This window comes from Pelodiscus sinensis, chromosome 5 (assembly GCF_052426305.1).
Source record: "Pelodiscus sinensis isolate ZL-2025 chromosome 5, ASM5242630v1, whole genome shotgun sequence".
NCBI classification, from domain to species: Eukaryota; Metazoa; Chordata; order Testudines; family Trionychidae; genus Pelodiscus; species Pelodiscus sinensis.
Genome location: NC_143056.1, coordinates 42,229,267 through 42,246,770, shown reverse-complemented (window position 1 = coordinate 42,246,770; position 17,504 = coordinate 42,229,267). Strand labels below are relative to the sequence as shown.

The window sequence follows — 17,504 nt, the reverse complement described above, 5'->3', positions numbered from 1 at the left end:
TAGATCATTAAAGTGTGTGGCCTTGAGATACAGAATCCACAGCAGAACCATGTATGACCCCTAACACAAGGTGGACTGCTGTGACTGCCAGACTAAGCCTGAGATTTTCTGTGTTTGGCAGGAGCCTTTTCCTGAGTCCACACTGGGGTGAAGCTTCCCACAGTGGTGAGGGAGGTTACCTAGGTTACCTACCCCACTCCTGAGGAGCATCCTGCCACTCAGTGCTGCTGCCTCTGTATCAGAAGGAGCTGGTTCATGTGGGGAGCCAGTTTAAAAACCAGCCTCCTTTGCAGACCGGCTACCTGTCACCCCATGCTGCTGCCTCTGATACAGAGGCATCAGTGTGGAGTGGCAGCAGCCCCTGTCCAGGGGTGGGTCTAAGCTCCCAGACCCAGTGTGAGCTGGAACTGAGCCAGGCTGCCTGCTCACCTGGCTCCTAATACACTTTAAATGCAGAGCTGCAGCAGGGGTAGGTCCCAGACCTGCCACAAGCTGGGACTGAGCCAGGCTGCTGGCCAGCCTGCTAAAATTTACCTGTGGGTGGGGGAAATGCATGTACTCTATAGCATTAACCTATACGTTTTTTCTTATCGACTACCCTATTACATCCCTACCATATCCTGCCCTGGGCGTGTGCACTCACTCTGCTGTGCTCCACTTGCCCTGTGGCTCCTGCTGCTGCAGGGGGTGCGACTGCTGCCACCTTGCAGCACCAGGCCCCTCCAGTGATCCCAAAGCCATGTGCTTGGAGGGGTGGGGTGCCATAGAGGGCAGGAAGGGATGGGGCTTGAGAGCTGGTAACAGACAGCCTCCCCTTTCCCCCTCTCCCCTGACTCACTAGGAGTCCTGGACTGGATGGTGCAATCGCTCTGCCCGGGACTGGTGTATGAGCCAGGCGTTTGTGACCCCTGCTCTAGACTTTGGCACTGTGACCGTGTGAATGTGGGTCTGAGTTGGCCCAGGGGATGGGCACTTAGGACTGAAAGATCTTCCAGCAAGAGTGCATAGTGATGTCTCAAGTGTAAGCATCAGGACTGGCCTGTGGAGGGGAGTAAGGAGGATTGCTGCTCTTCCCCTCTGTCACCTGCAGCTGATTCTGTGAGAAGGCCCTGCCTTTGTCCTCAAGGGGCCTAAAGTTAGATGCAGCAGTACATTGTGCTTTCAGTGCCTCTGCAAAGGCAGCAAATAGAGATTAATAGTATGTCTGAACCAGTCACTTACTTTGAATCCCTCCAGGATGGTAGTAGGAGAAGTCAGAAGGGGAACAGCCCCCTGAGTGGAGCAGGGCTGCCCTCTGAAGTAGGGGGCTTTGCAACAGAGCTGGGTGCTAACAGCCTGATGCAGCTCTCACTGGCTTCAATGAGCAGAGATTAAGGGCTTGTCTAACAGCTTTCTGAATAACTCCGTGCATGGTCATTTGTATTCCAGGTTAACGGTGTCTTATAAACTCAATAGTCCACTCCCCTCCTGGGCACTTTCTCTGCCAGAAGAGGCAAGTGTGTGTGATCTCAGTGTTCCCGCTAATTTTTTCCATTCGTGTGTGGAATGAATTTTGTTCTGTGCACTGAAGCAAGTTCAGATGTGCACCTCCAGTAGAAACACATGGCTGCGGGCGCTCGGCTAATCAGCTGGGCGGCATTTCAGTCTCTCCTGAATGGTCGCCCAACTGCTCAGCTTACAGGGAACTGGGCCTCTTGTCTCAACAGTTTGCATCACAGTGTAGGAAACCCCTCTCTGATAAGCCTGGCACTCCCACTGCAAAACCTAGGCGCTACTGAACCCTCTGATCCAGCCCAGGCCTGTACTCGCTGCCAGTGTTCCCTCTAGAGGCAGCAGAGCTTCACAGGTAATGAATTAGCCCTGCCCAGTCAGCTCTGGCTGGGTGGGGCTGATTAATCACCTGGGAAGCTGTGCTGCCACACAGCTTAGGCTATGTCTAGACCAGTGGTCCCCAATGCAGTGCCTGTGGGCGCCATGGCGCCTGCTGGGGCATTTATGTGTGCCCGCGTAGTGAACAGGGCTGGCCCGAGCCATTCCTGCGTCCTGGGCCCCAGCACCTGGTGCATGAACGGCCCCCGGGCGCCCAGCAGCCCCAAAAGGTTGGGGACCACTGATCTAGACTACACGGTTTTTCTGGGATACTAGAAGAATCCCGGAAAAACTGCTCCACGTCCAGGAAACGCTTTTGCTCTTCCACTTTTTTTGCAGAAGAGCAAACGCGCTCTTTCGGAATTCCCTGTAATCCTCGCACCACGAGAAATAAGGGGGCTTTCGAAAGAGGGTTTTTTTCTGACATTTGGCCCAGTCTAGACAGGCCAAATGTTGGGAAGCCTCTTCTGACAAAAGAATTGAAAAAGCTACACAAAATGCGGAGCACATTTTACGTAGCTTTTTCCGAAAAAAAGCGGCAGTGTAGACCTAGCCTTAGAGGGAACACTGCTCGCTGCCCCGTAGTCCTGTGGCAATTTGTGCTTCAAGCTGCATGTGCTCTGCAGCAGCCTCACTTAAACATTAAACAAGGAGTTTATAGTAAGTCCCTTGGGAATAAAACAATCACAACAGGGGCCTCTGAGCTGTTCACTTTGATACTCAATTTCCTTGCCCAGTTTTCGGAGTGCTGCAGATTTCAGTACTGACAGGGCAGAGCTGTGGTGTGCAAGTTGCCCAGGGATCTATGGGGATTTGGTCAGTACAAAAATGAGTGAGGGTCATTTAGGGGGGTTTGGCACTTCAGAAGGGGCGAGAGGCAGAACAGGTTTTGTGAGATCAGGTTAACTGGGCAGCCCTGCAGGTGGGCTGTCTGGGGGGTGTTTGTGACTGTACAGTGCTACCCTGCCCCCACTACTGAACAGCATCCATCCACCTGCCCTGGGTTGTATATGAGCATTTATTTTGCAAGCTGCTTACTCCCCATCAGCCCAGCCATAGCGTTCTAGCACTGGGGCTGTGCAGGGGGTGCTAGCAAGCCTGACCTCAGGCAGTTCCAAGCTGCCCCTGTTTAAAGCTCACCTAAGATGAGTAAGGGGAGGAGATTCCAAGCGGCTCCTTCCGAGCTCCCTGCTGCTGCATCTTTTCTTGCTGCCGTGTTCTTTTCCAATGCAGCATTAATTACATGGAGTGTGGGCTGGAGGCAGCCCAGGGACGCAGCTTTGCAGGCTGGGCAGAAGGGGCTGAATCTTGTTAGCCTGAGTGGTGCACTGGCAGCAATTCAGCACATGTGAGCTAGGCAGGGTTTCACCAGATGGGATTGGCAAGGGATGTGTGTGGTCTTCTGTATCCATCCCCTCCGCCCCCAATTTCCCATCAAGGATACTGGCATCCTTCTCTTCTCCAGCCCCTGAGCGTCTCTCCCATGTCCCCTTGTACAAAGAGGATCTTTGCTGCCAAAGACTGAATATGGACCATCCTGCGGGCTCCCAAGCCCAGAGACTGCAGGCCCCACTATTTTCAGGGTTGATTTCTTGCACATTACCCGTCCTTCTCATCCCCTCAAATAATTCAGGATTTCCCCCAGCTCTCTCGCCTAATCCATAAGGAGATTCCAGTTTTCCCTGCCAGCCCACTTTCTTTCTCTCTCTCCTGGTGCCTCTATCTCCTTCCAGCCTGACCTGTACACATGGCCAGGCCTGGCCATTTCTGCTCTGCTGTAAAGGAAACATCTAATGTGACTGAGAAAACACAGGATATAATCAACGCTGAAATGCCTGCAAGTAGCTGGGAGCAGCAGCTATCCAGATAATGTTGTGGCCACGTGCTTGGAGGAGAAGCAAAGCTGAGCTCAGCAGCTCTGGCCTTGACACAAGGAGGGCCTGATCCTGCATAGCACTGAGTGCCCTTAGGCTAAAGGAGCTCGGTCAATGCATGGCTCTGCCTGCCTGCATGCCTACCTCCTTCGGAGCAACACAATCTGCAGAGGGGGCAATCCATGAGTCCTGGTCCCCTGCAAGGGATCGTGGGGAAGAAGAAGATGCAGAACATAAACTGCCTGGAGACATGTTACAACGTGTTCACCTGGCAATGGCCTGAGATAGGACTGGGAATTTTCAGCACAACAGCCTCTTCCACCTTAATCTCTGATGCCCCAGCTGCCCCCAGCACACTTTTTCCTCAGCCAATGTTCCCTCTAATCTTTTCCATCCATGTGTCGATTTTTTTCCATCCACATGGGCAATCATTTTGATGTGCACCCAGGCATGTGTGAATATGCACCACCAACAGAAACACAAAACCTAGCTGTGGATGCTCTGCTAATCAGCTGAGCGACATTTCAATCTTTCCTGGGGGGCCACACAAGCACACAGCTTACAGAGAACACTGCCTGCTCTGGGGCAAGTGGTTAAGGAATTGCTCAGCTGTGTGTTGTGGGGCTGGGGAATTCCCCTGGAGTGATCAGGACAGGCTGTATTCTCTGCACTTGGCATTAGCGTGCTGGGAGGAGACTGGAACACAGAGTACTTTCAGAACCACATGTCTGCAGCAGTCTGTGTGTGGAAGAAGCCATGTTGTTTATCAGTGGACTCTTGTCGTCTGGGTCCCTTTGAAGGCTGTGAGGGCTGGAGAGGCTGGCTGATGTGTGCCTCCGCAGATGGGGAGTAGCCCCACTGGTTGCCTCATCCACAGTCTCTGGAAAGAAACTCACCAGCTGCTTTCTCAAAAGGGACTTTGCTCCCCAGGCATGTTAGGCAGTGAGCAGGCAGGATCACTGCGTGGCTGAATGTGAGCGCCTCCCCTGGATTTGGCCTTGCTCTGGGGTGGCACTCCAGTGCCTGGGAGAATGCAAGGCAATTGCTAATAACCACTGTGCTCAGGGTGCTGGTTTTAGTCTGCTTTCAAGAGAGAGTCTCATCAGTGGAAAAGCTCTCTCTAGCTCCAGAGGGAAGAAAGCCACCTACCTACTGAATCCACTAACATCTGTCCCTCTAGCCCAGTGAGGTACCCACTTGCAGCACGGGGACATTGGCTTAGTGTGAGTCCATCACACCATTCTGTGCAGCACGGCACTCACTACCAGCACTGGAGTCACTACTGACTGAGCAGGGTCCCTCCCCAGTTGAGTCCCCAAAACCAGGCCTGCAGCACTGCACCTCCTAGCACTGAGCAGAGGAACCAGGGGTTAGTACTGTACTGACTTGGGTAGGAGAGTACCTGTACTGGGGCACCTGCACCTCTCCCTGCAGCACAGCTCCCCCTAGGGACTGTTCTTGGGCACAGGCACCCTTTCTGGAAGCAGGGCTTCCTAGGCATGTCTGGGAGAGAGGCTCTTCTCAACAGATTCCCAGCCTACAGAGACCCAGGCATTTAGGAGCTGTACCTGCTGCCCCTGTGAACCTACCAGGCCTCTTCCTTCACAGAACACTGCCACCGCAGACCTCCCCGCACTCAGTTCTGGGCCCAGTCCTGAGAGTGTCAGATGCCTCTCACACCATCTGAGGCCCATGGGAATTGACAGGGCACCTTGAGATCTGGCTCTCTGGAGGCAAGAGGCCCAAAGCTGCCATGATACGTCCTCCTTTATTACCCGCTCTGGGACCGTGCTCTTCCTTTCCAAACAGCTGCCTTACGAAGCTTGCGATAAATGAAATGTGTGTTACTGTTTTTATGTTATAAAAATAAATGATAAAAGCATTTTTCTGATCTTTGTTAACACACGGTGATGGATTGATTGCAGCCTGGCTAATACTAGAGGCTGGGGGAAGCTGGAAATGACTAGCCCTGTAAACCACTGGTGTGATCTCCGGGTAATCCATCAGTGCTGATGCTTTATCTGCTCTGCCAGCGCCCACCCCCTCCCTGTCAGCGTAGGGGTGTGGTGGCTCCTCACTGGAATCTGGTATTACCTAACTCCATACTCAGAGGCAAACCGTGGGCAGGAGTGATGCCTCCTCAGGGGCAGGTTTGGCAAGTATCTTGTAGCAAAGACCTGGTAAACCTCTGGCTATGGGCCTCCAGCAGTGCCAAGCTGGAGGGAAAATATTCTGGGCATGGTCATGCCAATGAGCAGCCACAGTTAATCCCAGTGTTACTTTTAGGGTACAGCTCGACTGTGGGGAGGAGGGGGGGTTGGGATACCTCTGGTATCCCAAAAAAACTCCACTGCGTCCAGGGAACGTGTTCTCTTCTGTTTGTTTTTTTTGCGGAAGAGCAAACACGCTTTCGGAAGCCCCTGTATTCCTTGTTCTGCGAGGAAGAAGGGGGATTTCAAGAGGATTTTTTTCCGACATTTGGCCCAGTCTAGACGGGCCAAATGTCGGAAAAGCCTTTTCCAAAAAAAGAATCGGAAGAAGGTACCCAAAATGTGGAGTCTATTTTGCGTAGCTTTTTCTGAGAAACAGATGTAGTCTAGACGTACCCTTAGCCTCAGCAGCTTGCAGTGCCAGAAGGACCTGAGGTGGGCAGCAGCAGTTCTGTTAGGAATTGCAGAAGTGGGACTCCCGGTGAAATGGGGTGGGGGAAGGACCCTGCTTGCCGAGAGCCACCATGCAGCTGGGGCTATGCTGACGGACCAGTGGGGGGGAGCAGCTGGTCCCACCAGCCTTGCACACCCATTCCCATCGTCGGCTACTGGACCCTCCACTGGTGGGCAGACAGCTGGCAAGCCAGGATCCCTCTAACAAGCAGCATCCACCAGTAATGATGTGGGAGGAAGACACAAAATATTGGACAATTTGCCATTTTTAAGAAAATGTTGGGACACCTGCAGGAGGGTTTAAATATGGGACTGTCCCTTTAAAAAAGGAACATCTGGTCACCCTATGTTTATTCCCCAGGGCTTTCACACCTCCTCTTGGTAGACCTGGGATCAAGACATTTCTTCCCTGGCACGTTCCTTGGCCTTTCTCTAGCTTGGGCGAAGGGTGGCCCCTGTGTGTTTTTCTGCTTTTAGTCTTGCAGCCTGTCTGGGTGTTCAGTAGAGCTGGGAATGGCAGTGTGTTCCGCCTGACACTCGCTAATCCGCCCACGCAGACCACCCGCCCACACAGCCAGCCAGCAGCCAGCAGCGGCTGAAATCAACAAAGTGCATGGGAGGTGAAAAAGAATCCCCAACCCCTCCTGTCAGAGCTGGCTTATGTTGTGTTCTGCTTCCCTGAGAAGCTCAGGCCTGCATGCACAGCTTCAACCTACTGCTCTGTTGTTTTTGCTGCCCAACTGTGTCTCCAGATCTGGCAGGTCTGTGTCTCTGTGCAAGGAGCAGAACGGTTGCGATAGCAATGCTGGTTCCAGCACCTTGTGCTGAAATTCATCCTCCTGTGTGCAGAACTCTCTCTCCCTTGCAGCCCCACGGAGCCGGTGACACTGGTATTCCACTGGGAGTGGAAAGGGGAGTGGTGAGTGAGCTGTGTCCTCACTGGCATAGGAGGCTTAGTTTCCAAAACCGTGGGTGTCCCTCAGTGTTGCTCACTGTGCTGCTTCAGTTCCCTCCATGAATTAGTGGCCAGGGGACAGAGCTGCCATCAGTGACTCAGGCACTGCCCAGCTGTAGGAACTTGTGAGCGAGAGACACAGAACTTGCTCTCCATTTGGGTCCAACATAGCCAGAGTCTGACTGTCTTTTCCATTGGGCAGCTGTTTGGTGTGTGATACGCTTCCTAGTGGGATAAGAATCCATGGCATGGCAGATGGGCCATTTCAGCATACAGGCCAATCCTTGAATGGGCTGTTCTCTTGGCCTAGAGGGGCCATCTCAGGGCATGGTAGCTACCACTGCTCCTGCCCCCTCCTCTGTGGAGATGCAAAAACCCCCAGGCACTGGTGTTGTTAAGCCAGGACTAGACTCACTTCAAAGCATAGCTTGCTGGGGGTGAGTGGCGCCAGGGCAAGTCGGGGAGAGAGGGGTCACCTTCCCAGAGTTGTACTATTTCTGGTGTGTGTTGTTCAGCTGTCTGGCTCTTCCCTATGTCCTCATTATGCTCATGGTTGGCCCCCTGTCTCTGTCCCAGCAGGGCATGAGGTGGGGCCTGCGCGCACTGCTAACCATACCTCACAGACACAGTTCACTGGGAGCAGAGCTGTAAAGGCCTTGGTAGAAGTGACATTGTCTGTGTGTGGAGGTCAGGCAGTGCTGTATTTCACTGTGTACTGTGCTTTTTTCCCATGTATCTGGCGAAGCACATGCAACGGGATACCAGGTGCTCCTCTTTCTTGCCTGTATGCAGTGAGGTTCCCCCGCCCCATATCAAGAGAACACCTCAGCTTTCTTCAGCACTACCAAAAGCAGAACATCATTGTCAGCTGGCCTGCTTTGAGCTCTGGCGGTCAAACATTATTTGATAAGGGACAAGAGTTTGTCTTCCACTCCTCTCCCCACATGGCACAGCTCTCTAGGTGGGCTCCTGCAGCTTTGGCAAGAGGCACAGAGAGCATGTGGGTGTGCTAGCCCTCCCTACCAACTCACCATGCTCCAGAATCCCACCAACCTGTATGGAAAACACCCAAGTATTCTACAGCAACGTTCCCAAAGGCTCTTACTGATTCTTGAAGTTGCTGCCTGTAGCTGTATAACCCCAGAGAGGGGTTATATTCCAACCTAGCGCCTGTTGTGCAGGGGCAGAGAGACTCTTCCCAGACTCTTTTGCTTTCATTTCAATGCTCTTGTCTCTGAGTGTGTCTGGTTGTGAGTAGGATGCAGCCTAGAGGATAGAGAAGTCCAGATGCTAATCAAGAAGAGGTGAAAGAGGTGGGCATTGCTAGTCTCTAAACATAGGATGTTTTGAAGCCTTTCTGGATATTGGGGAGATCATTTAACCATGGTGTGTGTTGTGCTCCTGAACTTCATATGCACTTTTCTTTACCGTGCCACGGTCCTGAGCTAAAGACCAAGCGATAAATAACACTGGCTGAGGAGCTGTTCTCCTGCCAAGAGCAACAGCCTAAGTGTGTTTCTCTTAGGACAGTTTCAGTGACAGCTCTGGGTCTTAATTTTAGCTGTGACCCAGAAGCTGTTCTCAGCTTCCCATTTGGTGGTTCTTCATTAAGGACAGCGCTATGCCATGGGTGCTCTAGGGAGTGTGGGCAACTCTCCATCCTTACTGGAATGCTGAAGCCCTCTATGGTACAATGTCTCTCTACAACCTTAGTGAGACTGGAGCAGCTGCCCCTCTCTGGGTCCTTCCTCGGGAAGACTACACTATTTGGCCAGGTCAAATTGGGACCCAAATGTAAGTTTGGTAAAAACAAATTCTTGCAAATCCTAAAACCAGTAGAATTATTTCGCTGATTTTTTTTCTAGTTTGTTTGTTTTGACTTAAGAAGATGCAGATTGTGTGCCGACCCTATTTAAATGTCATGCCTAAACTGATAGTACCCCTTTAAAGAATGAGACAGAACTGGGATAAAAGTGAATGATTTTACTTCCTATTCAGAGGCCATGGGGAGGAATGGTATAAAACTATTATACCAGCATCATGGCTATGGAGGAGGGGGAGGCAGGATAACCCAATATGCAAGTGTTGGATTACAAAGTAGGAGTCCTGGGTTCTGTTCCCAGCCCTGCCACTGATTTCCTGTGCGTCTTGGGAAGTCACTACAGCCCTTGAGTTTCTCTAGCAGTGAAACAGAAATAGAGATTGTCACCAGCCTTCATAACACTGCAGATGAACAGCATCTGTGGAAGTGTTACGTGTTCCTGAGGCAGTGAGGTGAATGGCACCCAACAAACTGGCCCTGGGGAGCTCACAGTCCAATTACTTATACCTTGCTGGATGCTTTGCTGATGTGAAGTGCTAAACGTTATTATTGTAAAGGCACAGTGTGTTAACAGTAGGGTATTGAAAAATAGACCAAGCAGAGACTGGAATGAGAGTGGGACAGCTCCACAGAACAACCATGGGTAATGGCTGTGGGTATGTCTACACTGCAGACATTTTCCAGAAAAATGGCTGTTTTCCTGGAAAAATAACGCTTATGACCACACTGCAATTGTGTTCTTTCGACAGAAAGTTGAAAGTACAGAGGGGTTTTTCCGACAGCAGTAAACCTCTTTCTACGAGGAAGTAGCCTTTTTCCAAAAGAGCTCTTTTGCAAAAAGACGTGTGTGGACGGGGAAGAGAGATTTTTTCAAAAGAAGAGGCCTTCAGGAAAAAGCACAGATGCCCTGGTGGCCACTCTGTCGACAGTAATCACAACTTAAATGCGAGATAGCATCCATTCAATGTGGACGCTATCTTTCGAAAAAGCAGATTGCTTTTTCAATGAGCTTTTGCTGTGTGGACGCGCTTTTTCGGAAGACGTTTTTCTGGAAGATTTCTTCCCGAAAAGTTTCTTCCAAAAGAAGCCTGCAGTCTAGATGTAGCCTGTGTGAAGTTTGGAAGGAAGGTCCTGATGGTGAGGGAAGAGTTACACTACAGCTCTGCCAGGGATCCCCTTTTCTAGTGATGCCTGTATGCTCCCTGCCAAGAAATTGCGACTACTCTGCCTGCTCCCCTGCACTTTGAGGAAGAGCCAGGGAGAAGCACCCATTCTGTTTTCAACACGCTGAGGCAAACGGGTACTTTCAGCTCAGTGGATCTGTATCATAGATGATGTGACCTCAGCTATTTTTCTGACAGTCTTCAGGAGAGCAAGTGCAGAGCATGGTCTGACCCTCCATCCTTAAACTGCTCCTGGGCAGACAAACTTCTCATGCAGAGAAGTGCCGCACACAGAGAACAGAATCCCAGCTGCTTGCTCAACATGCTGTCTCCAGAAGGATTGTGTTTCTCTAAAAAGGGCATTTGCTAAATACAAAAACAAAAAATCCAAGCACAACTGCTCTCCATAAAAAAATTCAATTGAGAAAAAAGCACATTTTTCAACCCAAAATGTCCTTTTTGTCACTCAGCTCAGCTAAACACATACAAATAGCTCAATTGCCAGCCTAACTACGAGAATACCTGGAACCCTAATTACACCAGCCCAAACTGATTGTAGGGTCCATGAGCAGCAGGTGTACAGGGTTTATATGCTCTCCACTGGGCTTCACCCAACAGAGGGCAAGTCTCTCTATGTGCATGTATGCATGTGTGACCTTACATCCAGAAGAAGGCAGTGGTGAGACAGATGCACCAGCCACATTTTCTGTAACACCATTATTCAGGGATCTAAACAGTGCAGTGTGGAATTCCTATCTGCTGCTTACAAAGGCAGCTCTCCATCCCTTATCATCCTCACTACCACACCAATATGCATTACACTTCACAGAGATGTTAAGGCTGGAATGGCTGGGGAGCAGACACACCTGCCTGGTGAGAAAATGATAAACCTTGAGACTGTGTCTAGATTGCACCCCTTTTCCGTAAAAGGGATGCAAATTAGACAGCGCAATTGCAGATTTAAATCTTCCCCACTTCATTTGCATAAACATGGCTGCCACTTTTTTCCGGCTCGGGGCTTTGCCGGCAAAAAGCGCCAGTCTAGACGGGGATCTTTCGGAAAATAAAGCCTTTCCAGGAATCCTGGGAATAAGGGATCTTTCAGAAAAGGCTTTATTTTCCGAAAGATCCCCATCTAGACTGGCGCTTTTTGCCGGCAAAGCCCCGAGCCGGAAAAAAGCGGCAGCCATGTTTATGCAAATGAAGCGGGGAAGATTTAAATCCCTGCTTCATTTGCAATTGTGCTGTGTCTAATTTGCATCCCTTTTACGGAAAAGGGGTGCAATCTAGAGACGCCTGAGAGTGTATGTGTAACCCACACACCGCATGTGGTTCATTGTCCCATGTGGTGGCACTTAGACCACTTACAGTGAGAGATAAGAACAACAGAGCACTACAGCCTAAGCTTAGCGCCAGCTGGCTTTATAGCTCAAGCTCTAGAAGCTCCTACACTAAGTTCCAGAGGGCCCAGGTTCAGATCTGTCTAGTAGTAGTTACACATGGGGGCTCATCCAGGATCTTAACTGTGTCTCTGGAGCTTGGGCTGCACCTCCTAGGGTGGTTTCCTCTTCTGTGTAGTGGTACTTAGACCACTTACAGCAAGAGATAAGAACAAGGGAGCTTGTCAGCCAGCTGGCTTTACAGCTCAAGCTGTAGAAGTTCATACGTTAATCTCCCCAGGTTTGAATCTGCTGGGTAGTGGTTGCATAATGCAGGGAGCCTTCAGTTGTGATATAAGCATCAAGCTATTCATATGATGATTTCAACAAACTTTATATGAGGGGATCCCTTTATCATCCAAGAAAGATTCAGCCCCCTTTGGGGGGCTGTTTAACATACCGTATTTTCCGGCGTATAGGGCGACTGGGTGTATAAGACGACCCCCTATCTTTTTAATTAAAAGATAGGGTTTCATCTTATACCCCAGCGCCCCTCCGCCTCCTTTGCTCCCGGTGTCCCTGGTCTGCTGGAGATGGTCCCCAGCAGACCAGAGGCACCGGGAGCAAAGCCGCCAGGAGCGCCTGGGCTGCCCCCCCCGCCGGAGCCCCTCCGCGGCTTTGAAAGCCTCGGGGGAAGCCGGCGGCGGGGCATCCCAGGCGCGCATGGGCTGCCCCCCCGCCGGAGCCCCTCCGCGGCTTTGAAAGCCTCGGGGGAAGCCGGCGGGGGGGCATCCCAGGCGCGCATGGGCTGCCCCCCCGCCGGAGCCCCTCCGCGCCGCCGCGGAGGGGCTCCGGCGGGGGGGCAGCCCATGCGCGCCTGGGATGCCCCCCCGCCGGCTTCCCCCGAGGCTTTCAAAGCCGCGGAGGGGCTCCGGCGGGGGGGCAGCCCAGGCGCGCCTGGGATGCCCCCCCGCCGGCTTCCCCCGAGGCTTTCAAAGCCGCGGAGGGGCTCCGGCGGGGGGGCAGCCCAGGCGCGCCTGGGATGCCCCCCCGCCGGCTTCCCCCGAGGCTTTCAAAGCCGCGGAGGGGCTCCGGCGGGGGGGCAGCCCAGGCGCGCCTGGGATGCCCCGCCGCCGGCTTCCCCCGAGGCTTTCAAAGCCGCGAAGGGGCTCCGGCGGCGGGGCATCCGGCGTACAAGACGACCCCCGATTTTTGGGGGATGTTTTTTAACATCAGAGGTCGTCTTGTACGCCGGAATATACGGTACTGCATAGCAGTTCTAGACAGGAATAGAGGTGAAAAGTGTGGGCAAGTGTAAAATAAGGATGCTGTACTTTACATGGGGGTTGTGAGGCATAGATAATTAATGTTCATAAAATGCTCTGAGAGCCTGATAAGAGCCTGATAATAGATAACATGTATAAAGAGCAAAGTTAAATGGTGATTTCTTCTGTAGGAGCAGTCTCCTTAGTGAACCTCCTCACCACCCAAACATGCTCCCCACTAAAATCCCTCCTGCTTCACAAATAACTTCCTATTTTTAAACACTTTCCAAGCAGTCTTCCAGCTTCTTTGGTGAGTCAGCTCAGTACCAAGATCCTCATTTTACAGTTGAGGAACTGAGGCACAGAGAGGAAAGGTGCCTCACCTAAGATCACACAGTGACTCTGTGGCAGAGCTGAGATTAAAGACACAGCAGTGCCTAGGCTTGTGCTCCAACCACTGGGCCATACTCCACCTTCCTAGCTGGGGCTAGGTTTTGTAATATTGTACCAGTTTCTTACTGAAGCTGTTTTTCTGGAGAAGCTATAGCTGATGCTAGCAAACCCCCGTGCAGCAGGGAAGAGCCATTCCATGCTCTGTAGTGACACTGCTTTGACCCCTTTTGGCTCTGAGTTTGGCAGGTGTCCAGCTGGTTACAAGATACCCTGAGGGGCAAGACAGGAGCCCCTCTGCCTCCCTTCCTCCCCGTTCGTAAGCTGTGCTCTCCCTAGCCCCAGCCAACAGCCTCCCTGCAGCAGGAGTGACTAAATAGCTAGTGCTGAATCATATGAATTTGATGAATGGCTGCAGTGATGGGATGGGTGGGGGGAGGAACGGACGGAGGTGTGTCTGTCTCACTCTAGCTGTTGAGATTTCAGGCCTCATCTGTGGAAATGAGAGTTTCCCAGCTCCCAGGCTGCTCCTGTGGGACATTTAGCAGGATGTGCAGGGGGAATTCACAAAACCTTTTGCCACTCAGAGCCGTCCCTCTGACAAGCAGCTGCTGCTGCTGTCCTTAGGGTGACTCAACTGCCAGCCCCTGGTGTGACCCCCTTCCAGCCACCGGTATGTGACAATTCTAGGAGGCTTTTTGCTTTTGTGTGGCTTGTTGGTTTCAAAAGGTAAATCTAAGGGTAAATTTCTGGGTTCAGGTGACTCAGTAGCAGGGTTTCCTAACCACGGGCCTGACTCGCAACTCCTGAGAGCCTGCAGGGCTCAGGAGATGTGATCACACTGAGGGTATGTCTACACTATCCCGCTAGTTCGAACTAGCGGGGGTAATGTAGTCATCCGCAGTTGCAAATGAAGCCCGGGATTTGAATTTCCCTGGCTTCATTTGCATGAAGCCGGCCGGCACCATTTTTAAATGCCGGCTACTTCGAACCCCGTGCCGCGCGGCTACACCCGGCACGGACTAGCTAGTTCGGATTAGGCTTCTAATCCGAACTAGCTGTACACCTCGTGCCATTGGGTTTTCATATTGCTGTTATCCCTTGTCGCCATGGAGCTTTCTACTAGCAAGGTTTGGAGAGTGCAGCTCCCACATGGCAAGATGATTTTCCAATATAGCTGTGAACACAATGGACTCAACTGAAGAGGTCAGTTTGCACAGCTCTTTGTGTCCTGGATGCATTCACGCCAGCTCTGGCATTACCTGTTCCTCCTCCTGTTGGTTAGATGGTACCTTTGGCCTGAGTAACTTTATGAGCAAGAGACGTGCAAGGGCCCGTGCTGACAGAGAGAAGTAGCTCGCGGGTCGGTCTTGTGAGGAGTGGACTGATGCCACTTTCCTTTGCTCAGCATCTTTCGGACAGCTCCCTTATGGAATTAGGTACCAAATAATCAGCAGGGTAGGGTGACATGAAGGGACCAGAGAGAAGAGAGAGTTGAAGTGGATCATGGATCAGGTGGAGCAGGTCTGGCCAAAGAGTTTGCAGGGCCCAAGGCAGCATGCTGACAGCGGGGCCCAGCCAGTGGATGCTCTAGTTTAAGTCATACCCAGTTGAGGGGTTACAGAGTCCAGTCTGGGCAGCACAAGTCGCTTGCTGAATATATTCCACAACACCTCTAGATTGAAGAAAAATTTCAACTGGCGTCTATTTTAGTGTCATCTGCCAGGCTGTTACTGTTCAGTATGATGTCATTATACATACCATAAAACTTCCAATAGAAGCCCCCAGCATCTATTAGTACAAACCGTGCAAGACCCCCAGCTTGTATTAGAGACCTGGCGTCTATTAAAACATCTAGTCAGTACTTCCAGCATCTATGCACCTTCTCCATTAATATGGAAGAGTGTGGCCCTTGGCCACTTTCCAAATTTTTGGAGTGGGCTCCCCATCAAAAATTATTGCCCACCTTGGTTTAATCATTAAAGAATGCTAAAATAACTGTTAGTACAACTCAAGACCTGTGCAGCACAAGAAATCTGATTGGAAGCTAGTACCCCACATTTTTTTGTCAGTTGGGGTACGTCTGTCGACGGAGCCATGTAGATTTGTTTTTTTGGCTAAGGGAAATGAAGCCGCGATTTAAATAATCGCGGCTTCATTTAAATTTACATGGCTGCCGCGCTGAGCCGACAAACAGCTAATTAGCTGTTTGTCGGCTCAGCGCGCTAGTCTGGATGCTCCCCTGTCGAAATGAAAGCCTTTTATCGATATCCCCGGTAAACCTCATCCTACGAGGCATAACGGGGATGTCGATAAAGGGCTTTCAGGTCGGCGTGGAAGAGTCCAGACTAGCGCACTGAGCCGGCAAACAGCTGATCAGCTGTTTGTCGGCTCAGCGCGGCAGCCATGTAAATTTAAATGAAGCCATGATTATTTAAATCGCGGCTTCATTTCCCTTTGCCTACAACCCTCATCTACATGGCTCCATCGATGGAGCCATGTAGTCTAGACACAGCCTTGCAGTGTGGGGCCCTGAAGGTGCAGTGCCCAAGGTAAACACCTTGATCACCTTGCCCAAAGGCTGAGCCTGCAGTAGAGAAATATGAGGAGGCTGTTGCAAATTCTGGGGGCTGAAGAGGGGAAGGCTGTCTTGCCAGCCTGGTGGCGCTGTGTGGCAGGAGAGTGAGGCCCGTGGTGGTAGACTGAGCAGAGGAGTAGAAAGAGTAGAAAAACAACAATAGTAGATATGACTAGTTCCCTGGAAGGTGCCTGGAACCGACAATGCTCGTTGAGAGAGAGGCTATGGGACAGCTCTTCCTTGCGCAGTAGAGAAGATAGCAGCAGCACTGTGCAGGTGCTGGGCTCTGGAGGTCCTAGAGCAGGAAGCTGCCATAGCAGAGGTGAGAGGCTTGGAAAGCCTGGCTTAGAGTCACAGCTGCAGCAAGGTTTCTATTAGGGCTCTGGTCAGGGGCTGTATGCACCATTCTAATCAAAGCATTTCTTGGAAGGAAGTTTGCATCTGGAATCTGGGTCTGATGGGCCGTGTGCAGGGCTCTGAGAGAGGAATGCAGAAGGCAGCATGTCCCAAATCACTGGGGGCTGGTCTCTTTTCAGGACTCAGGCAGTGATTTTCCCACACAGCTTAATTCCCCCAGCCCATTAACAAGGTAAGGACTAGACCAGTGGTTCTCAAACTGTAGATCAGGACCCCGAAGTGGGTTGAGACCCCATTTTAATGGGGTTGCCAGGGCCCAGGGCCAAAGCCTGAAGCCCCTGGGGCTCGGGCAGGGTCTCAGTTGGGTTCCCCCCCTGGAGTCATGTAGTATCTTTTGTTGGCTGAGGGGGGTTGCAGTGCAGTGAAGTCTGAGAACCCCTGGATCAACCCACAGGCTGTGTTCACCTCACAGACACTCACACACTGTGCATGGGCTGTGGGATGTGAGAGGAGACTCTGATTCCCGAGTTTGCTGGCCAAGTGATTGATCCCTGATCTAGTCTCATTCAGGGAGAGGCAGACTTTCTGCTCCCACTGTGGTCTGATGGGATGGAAACCCACGGCAAAAGGAAAGTTTCCTCAACAAGTTCCAGTGGGGAGAATCAGGTCTCCAAGAGATCAGTCTCAGGGAACTTGCCATCCGGTACTTAGATGTGGGGTCAGAGAGGTGAGAGTAGAGGGGCTTGATAAGGTTGGGTAGGCAAATATAGGAGGAAACTTCTTGCCCCAGTATCTTCCCCTTCTGGAGACCCAGCTGGCACTGCTAGGGAGGGCAGAAATTCATCCTGCTGGAATCTCAGCCCTGACTCCTGATCATTGCTTGGCACTGTGATACCCACATCGTGAAAGAGAATGAGCAGAATGACAAACACTGCTCAGGACTGAGTAGATGTGCCTGGGGGCACAGAGCAGCAGGCAGCATTGCCCCTGGATAGTGTCCTGGCGCCAGGTCAGCTCCAGGGATTGACAGCAGTTTACCTTGGAGCCTTTCAGGACATTCCTACATTTAAGGAAGGTGCTTCTTTCCTTGGCAGTGCTTGGGCAAGCTGCACTCAGCAGCAGATCTCGGCTCAGTGGAATGAGCTGGGCAGTCTCCCAGCTTCTTCCCCTGTGAGTGTTGGGGTTCTCC

General features: G+C 51.7%; 1 protein-coding gene across 10 annotated transcripts in view; it reads left to right on the top strand.

Annotated features, from left to right (window-relative positions):
* Positions 1-17,504, top strand: part of TMEM63C (transmembrane protein 63C) — a 75,683-nt gene that overhangs the window by 17,115 nt on the left and 41,064 nt on the right. For 2 of the 10 annotated variants that reach the window (XM_025181991.3, XM_025181990.3), the window contains exon 2: positions 16,389-16,547. The exons of the other annotated variants lie outside the window; for them this stretch is intronic. The gene's annotated coding sequence lies outside the window, so the exon portion shown is untranslated. The remainder of the gene's footprint in view (positions 1-16,388; positions 16,548-17,504) is intronic. 10 annotated transcript variants of the gene reach the window in all.